General features: G+C 40.4%; 1 protein-coding gene across 3 annotated transcripts in view; it reads left to right on the top strand.

Annotated features, from left to right (window-relative positions):
* adam19a (ADAM metallopeptidase domain 19a) overlaps nt 1–14,097 on the top strand; it is a 684,192-nt gene that overhangs the window by 462,728 nt on the left and 207,367 nt on the right. The gene's annotated exons all lie outside the window — the stretch shown is intronic.

Raw genomic sequence — 14,097 nt, 5'->3', positions numbered from 1 at the left:
AGTGTAAACAAGTCTCCGTTTGTGCTCCTTAGTGCATCAATGATACAAGTGCTAAGAGGCACGGTAATAAGCCCCTGTGTCGTGCTTCTCATCGGTGGTGTCTATGAGGTGCTGCTGTGTGAGTATAATATTCAAAATTTATTTCATAAAGTTGAAACTATTGCAAAAAAGTGCCTCATTTCTTTAATTTTTTATTTTGGATTTTGTAAGTAAAGAAAACTCGAAAAAGAACATGAGATTATGTCTCACTTGGGAAATGTGTGTCTGTGAAGCCCAATCATTCAAATACGCACGGCTATATTTTAAATAATAACCAGGTCCTAATGCATTTAAAGCTGTGCTTAATCAGTGGCCATCGGACCTAACTCTTACTCTATGTTAATTAATGTTGTCTTATTTTTCTTACTTTGTCTTTTATTTTTCTTTTCTTCATCATGTAAAGCACTTTGAGCTACATTATTTGTATGAAAATGTGCTATATAAATAAATGTTGTTGTTGTTGTGTATATTAGGATGCTGGGATTCTCATTGGAAAGAAAGATAGATAGATAGATAGATAGATAGATAGATAGATAGATAGATAGATAGATAGATAGATAGATAGATAGATAGATAGATAGATAGATAGATAGATAGATATAGTTTGGGGGAGGAACGATCTCCTCAGTCTGTCAGTGGAGCAGGACAGTGACAGCAGTCTGTCACTGAAGCTGCTCCTCTGTCTGGAGATGATACTGTTTAGTGGTTGCATTGGATTCTCCATTATTAATAGGAGCCTGCTGAGCACCCGTCGCTCTGCCACAGATGTCAAACTGTCTAGCTCTGTGCCTACAATAGAGCCTGCCTTCCTCACCAGTTTGTTCAGGCGTGAGGTGTCCTTCTTCTTTATGCTGCCACCCTAGCACACCACGGCATAGAAGAGGGCACTCGCCACAACCGTCTGATAGAACATCTGCAGCATCTTATTGCAGATGTTGAAGGACGCCAGTCTTCTAAGGAAGTATAGCCGGCTCTGTCCTCTCTTGCACAGAGAATCAGTATTGGCAGTCCAGTCCAATTTATCATCCAGCTGCACTCCCAGGTATTTATAGGTCTGCACCATCTGCACACAGTCATCTCTGATGATCACAGGGTCCATGAGGGGTCTGAGCCTCCTAAAATCCACCACCAGCTCCTTGGTTTTGCTGGTGTTCAAGTGTAGGTGGTTTGAGTCGCACCATTTAACAAAGTCCTTGATTAGGTTCCTATACTCCTCCTCCTGCCCACTCCTGATGCAGCCCACGATAGCAGTGTCGTCAGCGATTGCACGTGGCAGGACTCTGAGTTGTATTGGAAGTCCAATGTATATAGGCTGAACAGGACCAGAGAAAGTACAGTCCCCTGTGGCGCTCCTGTTAGATTAGATTCTTACTTGCATGTGTTCCACCGGTTAGCCACCAAAATATAATGTGAATAACAGACAGTGAATCTTTAAACTTAAGTTCTAAAATGTATCTAGTGACTAGTAGGGAAGATGTCAAGTGTTCCCTTCAAATGAGTTCTCCATCAAAATCATGGCTGCACAGATGGAAACAAATTAAAAAAAATACATTTTACATAAAAGTTACAAAGTATTTATTCGCTCAGAAAACTGTGGGTGGAAGCAACAAGGTACTGCATACTGTAGCGTAACTAAAACAATGACCTTCTGGAAATTAAATGCTAATTTAAACTGAATATTTAAATCTTATTCTGTAGTCTTAAGCTATGCCTTAATATTACTGTTTAACTTATTACTTCAAATTGTGACATGAATGCAGCTGCTAATGGACAATGAAGTCTTAGGCCTGGCAGAGAGGATCCTGACTTGCGATGGTTAGACACAGCTGTAAGGGAATGAGTGACAGATAGAACGATCAAAAAAGCAAGGAGAAGCACAATGTAGTTGTTAAGTCAGAAGACTGAAAAGACGAGACAGCAAACAGGGAAAGAGCAGAATGTGATCTGGACAAATCAGATTCATAGGGTAGCAGGGCTCTTCTTTATTGTTTTGAGGTGTGCGTCATAACCCACAACAGAATGGAGATGCAGTCATGCTAGTGTTTCTTCAGAGAACTTACTCTGATTGCCATTTGTTGATGGAAGTTGTCATTAATAGGGGTCCTACTTCTCATTATCTGCTGATTGGGACAGACAAGTTAATGACAAATGAACAGATATACTTGAGAATCCGGAAGTAAACAATGAAACTCAAACACTTACAGTACTTGCACAAACATGTCCAAATTTATTTTGTATTGTTCTGTTTTGGTTTTTGCCTTTCCTTGCTGTGGCAGTACGGGTTAGCTCCATGTTCTTCTTGTGCACGGGAGCCTCTCAAACTCCCCCAAAAACAGTTTCAAAAATGCATTGCTCAAAATGTCTTCTATAAGTATATAAATAAATAATCCTTAAAAGGTGAACCATGGAGGTTAAAACTCAGTCAAATAAATATCCATAAAAATGAGGTTAAAACAAGCAGGAAACTGTCCTGCCCTGGTGTGTCCCCTTTTCTCCTGGTGTCCCCTAACATCCTGTCCGGACCTTGCAGAAGGAGGAGAAAGATACCCAGTTGACAGTGACAGCCAACCATCTTCTACGGGTCTGGGTCCCAATCCAAACCTCATCTCCCAGGCCCATATCCCAACTGCCATCAGTGGCCCCCGTTGGTCACTTCAGCTCCCAGGTCGCTCAGTTGGAGTGGCCTTCTCTTTTCCAGCCCCTGAACGTTGGCTACATGCTTCCCCAAGGGGCTTGCCTCATGGCTGCCTGCCTCCTCTCCCACTCACTCACTCTCGCACTGGCTCTCTCCCGTTCCGGCCTTTCTTAACCTCCACCCTCTCTTTCTCAGTGTTTTTTCCTCTCTGTTCTTTCATTCCGTCCTTTCTGCTCTGCCAGCTTCCCCTAATATTCCTCCGTGGGTGCAGCACCTCAATTGCAAATTGCGGAAAGCCAATGGAGCAATCAAGATAGACCACACCCTCATGTGCAGGCGTGCTCCATTTCTGTCAGCCCACCAACCATCCACAGCCACATGAGCATGCACACCCTCCCACGGAGATCGAGACGGCTATTTAATTATTTATTTAAAATGGACCTCTGCTGCTTAGCCATAGACCTCCTATTCCACACCTGCTTATGCTGAGCCTAAGGGGCAGGGCCTCTCAAGCATGCAGTTGTTCAGCTAATGGGGCTGCCGTTTGGGCCCCTATTTACAGGTTTGGCAGGCCCCAAGCGAATGATATGGCAGTGTGTTGTTTCTTTGTTTGTGGCTCCCCTTTACTCTCTTCTCAAGTTTTTTCTTAGATGAAGATTAGTTGGGATTTGTTTTTGAATTTAGTCTTTTGTATTTTTTAGAATTTTCACATTGCTTGGCCTTTAAATGTTACAAGGCCTTTTGTGTAGCTTGACCTTTTTTGTATTATTGTATTTCTGTAAATTTGGACTTTTTTATTACTTGGCCTGGTTCTCATTATTGCATTTTGTATTTATTCATCTTGTCTTCGTTATACTTTTTTGTATCTTGTATTTTTGTCAGAATTGTATTTTTGTACCTATTTTGATGTTTGCTGAGGACATTGTGATCTGTAGTGATAGTAGGGAGCAGGTTGAGGAGACCCTGGAGAGGTGGAGATATGCTCTAGAGAGGAGAGGAATGAAGGTCAGTAGGAACAAGACAGAATACATGTGTATAATTGAGAGGGAGGTCAGTGGAATGGTGAGAATGCAGGGAGTAGAGTTGGCGAAGGTGGATGAGTTTAAATACTTGGGATCAACAGTACAGAGTAATGGGGATTGTGGAAGAGAGGTGAAAAAGAGAGTGCAGGCAGGGTGGAATGGGTGGAGAAGAGTGTCAGGAGTGATTTGTGACAGAAGGATATCAGCAAGAGTGAAAGGGAAGGTCTATAGGATGGTAGTGAGACCAGCTGTGATATATGGGTTGGAGACGGTGGCACTGACCAGAAAGCTGGAGACCGAGCTGGAGGTGGCAGAGTTAAAGATGCTAAGATTTGCATCGGGTATGACAACAACAACAACATTTATTTATATAGCACATTTTCATACAAAAAAGTAGCTCAAAGTGCTTTACATAATGAAGAAAAGAAAAATAAAAGAAAAAATAAGAAATTAAAATAAGACAACATTAGTTAACATAGAAAAAGAGTAAGGTCTGATGGCCGGGGGACAGAAAAAACAAAATAACAAAAACTCCAGACGGCAGGAGAAAAAAATAAAATCTGCAGGGGTTCCAGGCCATGAGACCGCCCAGTCCCCTCTGGGCATTCTACCTGACAAAAATGAAATAGTCCTCTTTGTATTTAGGGATGAGGATGGACAGGATTAGAAATGAGTACATTAGAGGGTCAGCTCAAGTTGGATGGTTTGGAAACAAAGTCAGAGAGGCGAGATTGCGTTGGTTTGGACATGTGCAGAGGAGAGATGCTGGGTATGTTGGGAGAAGGATGTTAAGGATAGAGCTGCCAGGGAAGAGGAAAAGAGGAAGGCCTAAGAGAAGGTTTATGGATGTGGTGAGAGAGGACATGCAGGTGTTGGGTGTAACAGAACAAGATGGAGAGGACAGAAAGATATGGAAGAAGATGATCCGCTGTGGCAACCGCTAACGGGAGCAGCTGAAAGAAGAAGAAGTTAATTTAAATAAATACTAATCCAACTAGGCTATTATTTTGTCATTTTTTTGGATCACAATGTGTAAACCATAACAGTAAAACCAAAGTCAAAATAAATAGTGGTCAATTAGTTATATGAGCATAAAAATACAATTCTAGGGTTTCTAACAGTGAGGACAATTCAAGATTGGATTAAAGGTATACAGAAGAGACAAGTCAAGTGTCGCTTTCTCAGAACAGAGACTACTTTTGAGAGTATAGCATGAGAGTTATGTGTGTGTGATGAAAGCAGTAACACTGGTAAGTGTATGATATGGGTGAATAGAAGATCCAAAAAGCAGCTTTATAGCCTGAAATGTGAGAGAAGGAGAAAGATTTTAATTTGAAATAAGTGAGAACATAGAAGTAAAGGTGAATGAAGTGGAGCATTAAGATGGGTGTAATTAGGAAGAAACAGGAGAGAAAAAGGAGTGGGGAGTATAGGTGTAAAGGAGAAGGTGAAGATCATGGTAAGTCAAAGCAAATTAAGAATGTTTCTTTTTTAAAGACTAAAGGATTTGGTTGATTGCCTCTATATAAGATTTTAAGATTACCTTTATCACCCTAAGGACGGGGTTTTACTTTACCTGTCTGTAGTGTGGGAAGGGGAGAAGCCAGATTTCCTTTTGATCAACTGAAAGCAAAAATGATCGGTTTTTAAATTTTAACTCGTGTCCAGAAGCCCTGAGCTATGTGGTAGCCATATGAGTATGTGTAAGAATAGAGTCCAGCTGCTGAGCACTACTTGGAGTAGACAGTAAGGGAGAGTGGTGAATGATTGTGATGTTCAAAAGGCATGGGGCGAAGAGATGGTGGGAAAAGATCGACTGAGATGACGCCGTTGTCAGACTTAGATAATCCCTGAAAAATTAAGAAGTGTGGTCAGGAGTGTGAATAAGGGATTAAACTGACCCCGCAAATCAAAGGAGTTGAGAAGCATGAGTAAATCTCACAGTAGAGCAGTATAAAGGTCTCTGACACAATATGTGTGTGTAGGATGCAAACATTCTGTAGTGGCACACTGTACAGAACAAAACTCACAGAAAGAGCTGTAGTGAGGATAAACATGCACATTTAGGAAGAAGTCAAGGTGAAAAACCACAGACACACCTAATATTATCTTGGCTGTGTTCTGCATCCGGAGATGTGTCAGTCGTTAGTTAGAGCTCCAACCCAAGGTCTGCCATTCTGGGCTGCATCCTTGCTGTGAAACAACCAACAATGAGGGGCAATTCTAACAAGTAATGCTGTGGTTTTAGGGAGCAGATGATCATTTTAAAGGTCTTTAGTCAGTTCTATTGGACAGATTGTCACACTTGATCTGGTTTGTCTGCCCTCAGTGCAGATCGATGTTTTGATATATCAGGTTGCAAATTAGTTGAACTGGCACTAAAATAATATATGGAATCGAGTGTAGAAGTCGATAAGAATTTGAAAGTTTTTATGACTACCATAGTATACTGCTCTATCGGTATCCTTGCCATCACGTACTACTAAAATCAGCCGCAAAGAGCTGAAGCAAGCAAATACTGTTACCATGAATTGTTTCACACAGGACAATTATATTTGCACCCATCGAGGCAGAAACCTAAAAAAGTACATCTTGGCAAAACCTTTCATCCTTTCCCATTGCGTCATGTTTTAAAAACACACTCATGTTCCAACTACAAATACTTTAGCTGCTGCCTTCAACAATTCAGTGATTAAATATTAAGGGAATTTCTAAATATAGGAGTAATATGGCGCTGAGGTCATGTCTTGCTGCTTGCAAACTGTTTCTGGGCTCTTTGTACAAAGAATGTGTATTTTCTCAGCTTGAGTGTTTTAATAAGTGGTTGTTGAAGAGCTTGAATTACAACCCCAGGCGAAAATGTCAGAATCTCCCAAGCAGCACAATCCAGAGTGTGATAATTTCTCTGTTGATAACAGAGCATGAGAAAATGGAACTGCTGGTGTCCAGCTATGCCATGAAAACATATGCCTCCTAATATACTTGAGATTTGAGTTCCAGTTTGGTATAGCTAGTTGTCACATCGGAGTTGAAATTTGGCATTTATGTATTTATTATTTAATGGATTTTTTTAAATGTTTGGTAATTTCATCCTCAAGTAGTAAGTGTCCTTCAATCACACTTGTGGAACTCTACTGATGAGCTTGGCAGTCAGATCTACCCAATTGTGCATTCTGTGAAATTCAGAAAGTTATAAAACTAATACAACACTATTTTTGAAAAAAAAAAAAAAAGATTCATTATTGATTACCTAATAGTATTTCAGGTGGCACATTGGTGAAGTAGTGAGTGCTGCTAAGAGTCAGTAGCATAGTTGCTATTTTTGTGACATTAGTATATCCACCCAGTGTATGAGTGTGTGTTTGTTTTTTCGAGATATTGCTCATATTCCTTAAAGATGAACTTTTAGATGAAATAATGACTAAATTGGCCTGGTGCATTAGTGTATCCTGGGATTGACTGGCACCTTATCTACAGTTGGTCTGGCCATGTGCTCAGGATATGCTCAAATACGATCTTAAACAGAAACAAGCTCTGTACATCTGGGGATACATTTTTTTACGTAAATATGCATTACCAAGCTGTCTTACCTTAACCTGTCCTGTCTCTACGAGGGCGGACCCATAAATAATAAGATTTTTTCTCTGGAGGCTGGAGGGGTGTTAGTTCTGATGTTTGCCACTAGATGCGTATAGTAGACTGCCCTCTGCATCATTTGGCCAAGCGGCGTCCTTGAAGTGCTCATGTGATTGTGTGATGCAGTGCGGAGAAAACAACCTCAATTGTGTCAATCAGGCGAGTTGCTTCTACATTACGACAATGCTCCTGCCCACACAGCATTGAGTGTGCACCAGTTTCTCATGAAAAGCGGGATGACAATGGTTTCGCACCTCCCCTACTCCCCAGACCTTGCACCCTGCGATTGTTTCTTATTTCCAAGAATGAGGAAGGACCTTAAAGGAAAGCGTTTTCAGGATGTAGAGGAGGTCAAGAACCAAGCCACAGAGGCACTGATGGCTATCACTTTGGAAGAGTTTCAGAACAGTTTTGAACAATGGGAAAAGCGGTGGGACAAGTGTATTGCGTCTCAGGGAGAATATATTGAGGGTGATTCAATTTTGGAAATGTTCTGAGAAATATACGATTTAAAAAAAAAAAATCATGTTATTTTTGCGTTCCCCCTCGTATTTGTTTTATTTAATTTCTTTCTGTCTTGTTATTAGATGCAACTGAGAAGGCAAATGTTTTCATGTGTAAACATGAGTAAGTAAAGCAACCTTGAACCTTGAAATTACCATTGTATTCAATGACTGGTTAATTCATCTCATGGGAGATACACGTATCCCAAACCCCTGCCTGAACCATGTAGCTTTACAGTGTCCTCTTGTATGCAATAACATCTTATTGTTAGCAGTCATTCATTCTATGCAAAGGCACTATCTATTGTTATAAAAGCTATCCAAACCTGTAAGCATCAAGGTTAATGTTTAATTCCTTTAGTAGTCTGTCCACTTTCTTTACAAGGTGTCATCAGCAATGCCGAGCTCTGTATTCAGGTACAAGACCGGCTCATACTTGCCTTGTTGAGTCAACAAATGTCCTTAACAGCAAGTCCTTCAATGAAATGAGAAGAAAACTGAGGACTTCCTGGAATAAACTTGCAGTCTCCATGTAGGCAAATATCCCATCTGTGCATAAACAAAGGCCCAAATAGACTATAAACCTCAACATATTTAAGGTGTGAAAAAAATAAAAGAATTACATTAATATCAGAGCACAAAAAACATTTTTTTTTTAAAAAATACAACACAGCTGTTACAAAGTAGCAAATGCAATATAGGCAAAAATGGCTTCAGGTGGAAAAAAAAAGTCCCTGCTGAGCTGTGATCACCACTATTTAAGAATATTGTAAAAACCTTTCAGAAGAATCTGGCCATTTTACAGTTCCTAGGTTACAGAAAAAGGCAGAAATGGGTAAACCTTTAAGTATGTGGCTTCTTAAAGATTAAAACTGCTTGAAGAAGACAGACAGATGCGGTAAGTCTGCAGTCTCATTCAGAGGTGATTCCTACTCTTAGTCCTACTGGAGTAGCCGAGCCGCATTAATCCTTTCACAGTAAATCCAAGTTTCAGATGCCATGCGGTAATTAAATAAGCCTCACTGAGCTGGGTCTGAGAGCACTTGGTTACAAGTAAACAGCAGATATTGTATAGCGTGGCAGGGCATAAGGCACCAAAGAATAACTGCAGAAAGAGGAATATGAAATCACAGAACAGTGTTACATTTCAGCATTCTGAGAAACATTCAGCATAATTTATTTTTTATTATTCGGCGCAGCACACTGGGATGATAGCAAGTTCTACCTCACCATTGTCTGATTCTGGGCTGGGAGACTCCTGTATTTATTATAAATTTACCCGCTAATACCAAATAATTATCTAAGGGTGTTTAAAATCTCTTCTTCCTCCCACAGACCTTGGAAGACTGTCTTCACTCCAGTGATGATAGATAGATAGATAGATAGATAGATAGATAGATAGATAGATAGATAGATAGATAGATAGATAGATAGATAGATAGATAGATAGATAGATAGATAGATAGATAGATAGTGTGATTACAAGGGAGTGCCAGAGAGCCCCAAACCACAGACACAGTAATACAGCCCATGATATATGAATAAAATAAAGGACTTTTATTCTGTCACAAGGCACTTCTACTTCTCGGAAACAAGCCATGAGTATACAATAAATCAATCACAAATCACACAATTCTCTTCGTTCTCTACTCCACTGAGTGTTGCCTGCTGCCTCCTGACTCTGAATGGTCTGTGTGTTGCAGCAGGCTCCTTTTTATGAGGAACCCGGGAATGCTTCCCTTGCCATGCCGTATCTTCCTGGAAGGACTTCTGGGTCATGAAGAATGGGTAGGGAGATCCTCCCCCGACAGCGCCCTGTATCGGTACATAGGAACCCCTGCAAGACTGCATTTCTAGACTCCTATCTCCCAAACACCCCTGTGGTTGTCCTGACTGGATTGCCATAAGAGGACCACTGCCGTCTGGTGTATGGGGGATGGAACAGCTCCATACTCTCAGCTTCTGCTGGTCTATTTATTAAATCATACTGGCCGGGTACAAAAGTATTTTCCTGTCCTGCCGGCTACTTTGATGGCATCATTGTACATTGTACATGCCAGGTAATAAGACATCTGATCTGGCTGGATTGTGCATTCTCCTCTTACAATAAATAGATAGTGTAGCAGATATACCCTTGATCCACCTCTTGAACCCTCAGGTACCACTCCAGACACCAGGTGAAAGCACAAGACTCTTTTATTGTCTTCTTGTACAGTGCACAAAGCACCCTCCACTCCACACTATTCATATAACAAATAAACTCTCACAATAATACTCTCCTCCTCGCCCAGACACTTCGCCCTCCTACCTCCCAGCTCAGCTCAATGTCTGGGCTTACCCATAATCCTTTTATACACCCTGACCCGGAGGTGTTCCTGTCCAACAGTCCACAGTTCCTTATTCCTTCCGGGTCAGGGTAATCAGTCCTTTTCTTCACCCCGGGAGCACGTCGTTTCTTCCCGTCATGGGACCATGACGTACTCCCGGGTTATAGGGCATATAGGAGCCTCCGAGTCCCCCTACAGCGACTCCTGGTGGCCCCCAAGGTATCCAGCAGGGCTGCGTATAAAAACTACATAGTCCATGAGGCCCTGCTGGAACTCGGGGCACGTCCACGCTGTTAGGAGAGCTCCTCCTGGCGGCCTGGGGGTGAGGGCCGGAATAAGAAGCCGGCAATCCACCACAATAGATAGACAGAGAGAACTTTACTTTTCCCTAGGAGGAATATATATATATAAATAAATACATAAATGGGTTATAGCATAGTGCGAAAATGCTTACTGCAGTTGCCTTAAAAACTCCAGATTTCTTCTTCTTATTTACTCATTTGGCTAACACCAACATCTGAGATACAATTAGTTACATTTCTTTTGTTTTTCCAGTAACTTGCTCAGGGTCACACATTGTCAGTTGTAGGATTTGTACTCACAACCTCAGGGTTTGAACTCCAAAGCCTTAACCACTATTGACTTTGCATGCTCTCTCCATGTGTACAGTTTTTTTTTTCTTTCCAGGTATTCCAATTTTCCTCCCATAACCCAAAGAATTGCATTATTATTATTATTTGTAAAACCAAAATTTGCACAATTAGACTGAGTGTGTGAGAAAAGTTCCTTATTAAAGTCCAATACCACATCCAATGAAACTTTCAGGTGAGAAAAGTTCTGTTCTTCCCTTGACTCACGAATAGAATAAGTTGGTCCAGAAAGAGGATGTTTGGTTTGAATTTAAGTGGACTTCATTTGAGTGGGTAGATTTACACCCACCGATGGATGTATAAGCAGCAATGGTTCTTTACTTGATATGAATGTATGAATCTGTTCAATTAACAAGAGTGTTCAAATCTGTACTTTTACCTCCTTTGTTTGCAAAATGATCTCCCACCTACATCTGTGTGAAGAGTAAATGCCTGCTCATTTTGATAAGCAGTTCTCCATTTCAAGTTCTTTGTTATGTGTACACAATGCAAGGAGATTCATATTTTGCAGGCTAGTGACAGTAGTACAGAATCAAGAAAGAAGGTAAATACTGCACTATACAGTAAATGCAACTTGATATTATGTATAGTGTACAGAATATATAAGACACAGACATTAGAAGATTAGAACAATCTAGAGAAGAACAGCCCATTCAGCCCATACAAAGCTTACAAGTCCTCCATCCATCCATCCATTATTCAAACCGCTATATCCTAACACAGGGTCACGGGGGTGTGGTTGAGTTTTGGAAGTCCTACTATCTACCCCACTACTTGGTAGCTTATTCTAAGTGTCTAAGGTTCTCTGTTTAAAAAAAAAAAAAAAAAAACACTTCCAAAGTTTTGTGCAAAATTTACCCGTAACAAGTTTCCAACTGTGTCCCCTTGTTCTTGATGAGCTCATTTTAAAATAAAAGTCTTGATCCACTGTACTAATTCCTTTCATAGTTTTAAACATGTCAGTCATGTCTCCTCTTTATCTTCTTTTGCTTAAACTGAAAAAGCTCCGCTCTTTTAATCTTTCCTCATAATATATACCCTGTAGCCCTGGAATTAACCTAGTTGCTCATCTGAGGATGTTTTCCAGCACTGCTATGTGTTTTTTTTTGTAGTCTGGAGACCAAAACTGCACACAGTACTCCAGATGAGGCCTCACCAGCAGAGGCGGCCTTAGGAATACAGGGGACCTTGGGCGAGTGTCATATGCGGGGCCGAGAGCCATAAGTGTAGGCTATATACTGTACCACCACGCTCACAGGCTTGTCTGCCTCTAATGCTGTACGCCTTATTATTGTTAAAAAACATGGTGCCTTATGTAGGTACCATCGGCCGTTTGATTACATTACGTATTGTAATTGTTCTTATATTGGTTTAATGGCCTTTAACCAACTTAATTAATGATTCAGAAACATTTTGCATGCAAAATTAACAAACTAGATAAGAGTTGTTTCTGCCGAACCCGCTGGAGTTGGCAAATTTATTTAATTACAGAGAACCAGAACACTTGTAATAAAACGATAACTTACTAAACAGCTGCTTTGACAGTCACAGATGGAAGTCTACTTTTCTGGCTTTTCGCTGAGCAAAATCGTTGACAAGATCTTCGTAGTCCAATGTTGAGGCAAGTTCCTTTTTGATTGACAAAATAGCTAAACTGCACAGTCTGTTTTGCGACATTGTTGATCGTAGATATTTTTTGATAAGTTTCAACTTTGAAAAGCTTCTTTCCGCGCTCGCAACGGTCACAGGAATTAGAAGAAATCCACCACGTACTGTATTTCAGTCTATAACGGATTTGAATGTCTTGCAGAGGCTCCGCATATTTGTATGATGAGCTGACGGTATTAAAAGAATCTCCTATCGCGGGGCCCCCTTCAGGCGTGGGGCCTGGGGCGGTTGCCCTGGTCTCCACCCCCAAAGGCTGCCTCTGCTCACCAGCGCATTATAAAGCTTGAGCAGAACCTCTTTGGACTTGTACTCCACACATTAGGCTAAATAACCTGACATTCTGTTAGCCTTCTTAATGGGTTCTCAACACTGTCTGGAAGTTGATAGCATAGAGTCCACTAAGACTCCTAAATCCTTTTCGTAAGATGTACTGTCGTTGTTCAGATCTCCCATTGTGTATTCAAATCTAACATTTTTACTTCCTATATATAATATTTATTTACATTAAATTTCCTCTGCCACAAATCTGTCCAAGCCTGTATGCTGTCCAAGTCCCTCTGTAATGATCTGTTAATCCACATATCTTGGTATCATCTGCAAACTTAACCATATTGTTCCTTATATTACTATCCAAATCATTTATATACAGTATATATTAAAAATAGCACTGACCCCTGTGGAACACCACTCTTAACATCAGCCAATTCTGTTAATGTTCCTCGCATCATTACTTTCTTCCTGTATCTGAGCCAATTCTGCACACATTTACACACAACACCCTGAACTTATACTTCTGTTAGTGTGATGCCCAACCCCTCACATGGCACCTTATGAAATGCTTTCTGAAAGTCAAGATAAATAATATCATAAGCTCCACTTTGATAGTATCCTTTTGTTGGTTCCCCTTAAAATTCCAGCATGTTGGTTAAACACGGCCTCCCTCTTCTGACTGTTCAGTGAAACTCCTGTTCTTGCCATGTGTTACTCAATATTTCCCTTAATAATTCCTTCTATTAGTTTCCTGTGATTCACATTAATCTTACTGGCCTATAGTTACTTGATCATCTGGTCAACCTTTTCACATAATGGTATAATATTTGCCATTTTCCAGTCCTTCTGAATTTCCCCAATGTGTAGTGACTTCCTAAAAATATGTGTCAAATGTTTATATACAGTGCATCCGCATAGTATTCACAGAGCATCACTTTTTCCATATTTTGTTATGTTACAGGCTTATTCCAAAATGGATTAAATTAATTTTTTCCTCAGAATTCTACACACAACACCCCATAATGACAACGTGAATAAAGTTTACTTGAGGTTTTTGCAAATTTATCAAAAATAAAAAAACTGAGAAAGCACATGTACATAAGTATTCACAGCCTTTGCTCGAGAGGTGCTGCAAAGAGGAATGGGCAAAACTGGCCAAGGAAAGGTGTGCCAAGCTTGTGGCATCATATTCAAAAAGACTTGAGGCTGGAATTGCTGCCAAAGGTGCATCGACAAAATATTGAACAAAGGCTGTGAATAGTTATGTACATGTGCTTTCTCAGTTTTTTTATTTTTAATAAATTTGCAAAAACCTCAAGTAAACTTTTTTCACGTTGTCATTATGGG

This window comes from Erpetoichthys calabaricus, chromosome 5 (assembly GCF_900747795.2).
Source record: "Erpetoichthys calabaricus chromosome 5, fErpCal1.3, whole genome shotgun sequence".
NCBI classification, from domain to species: domain Eukaryota; kingdom Metazoa; phylum Chordata; class Cladistia; order Polypteriformes; family Polypteridae; genus Erpetoichthys; species Erpetoichthys calabaricus.
This window is presented reverse-complemented; position numbering and strand designations above follow the sequence as displayed.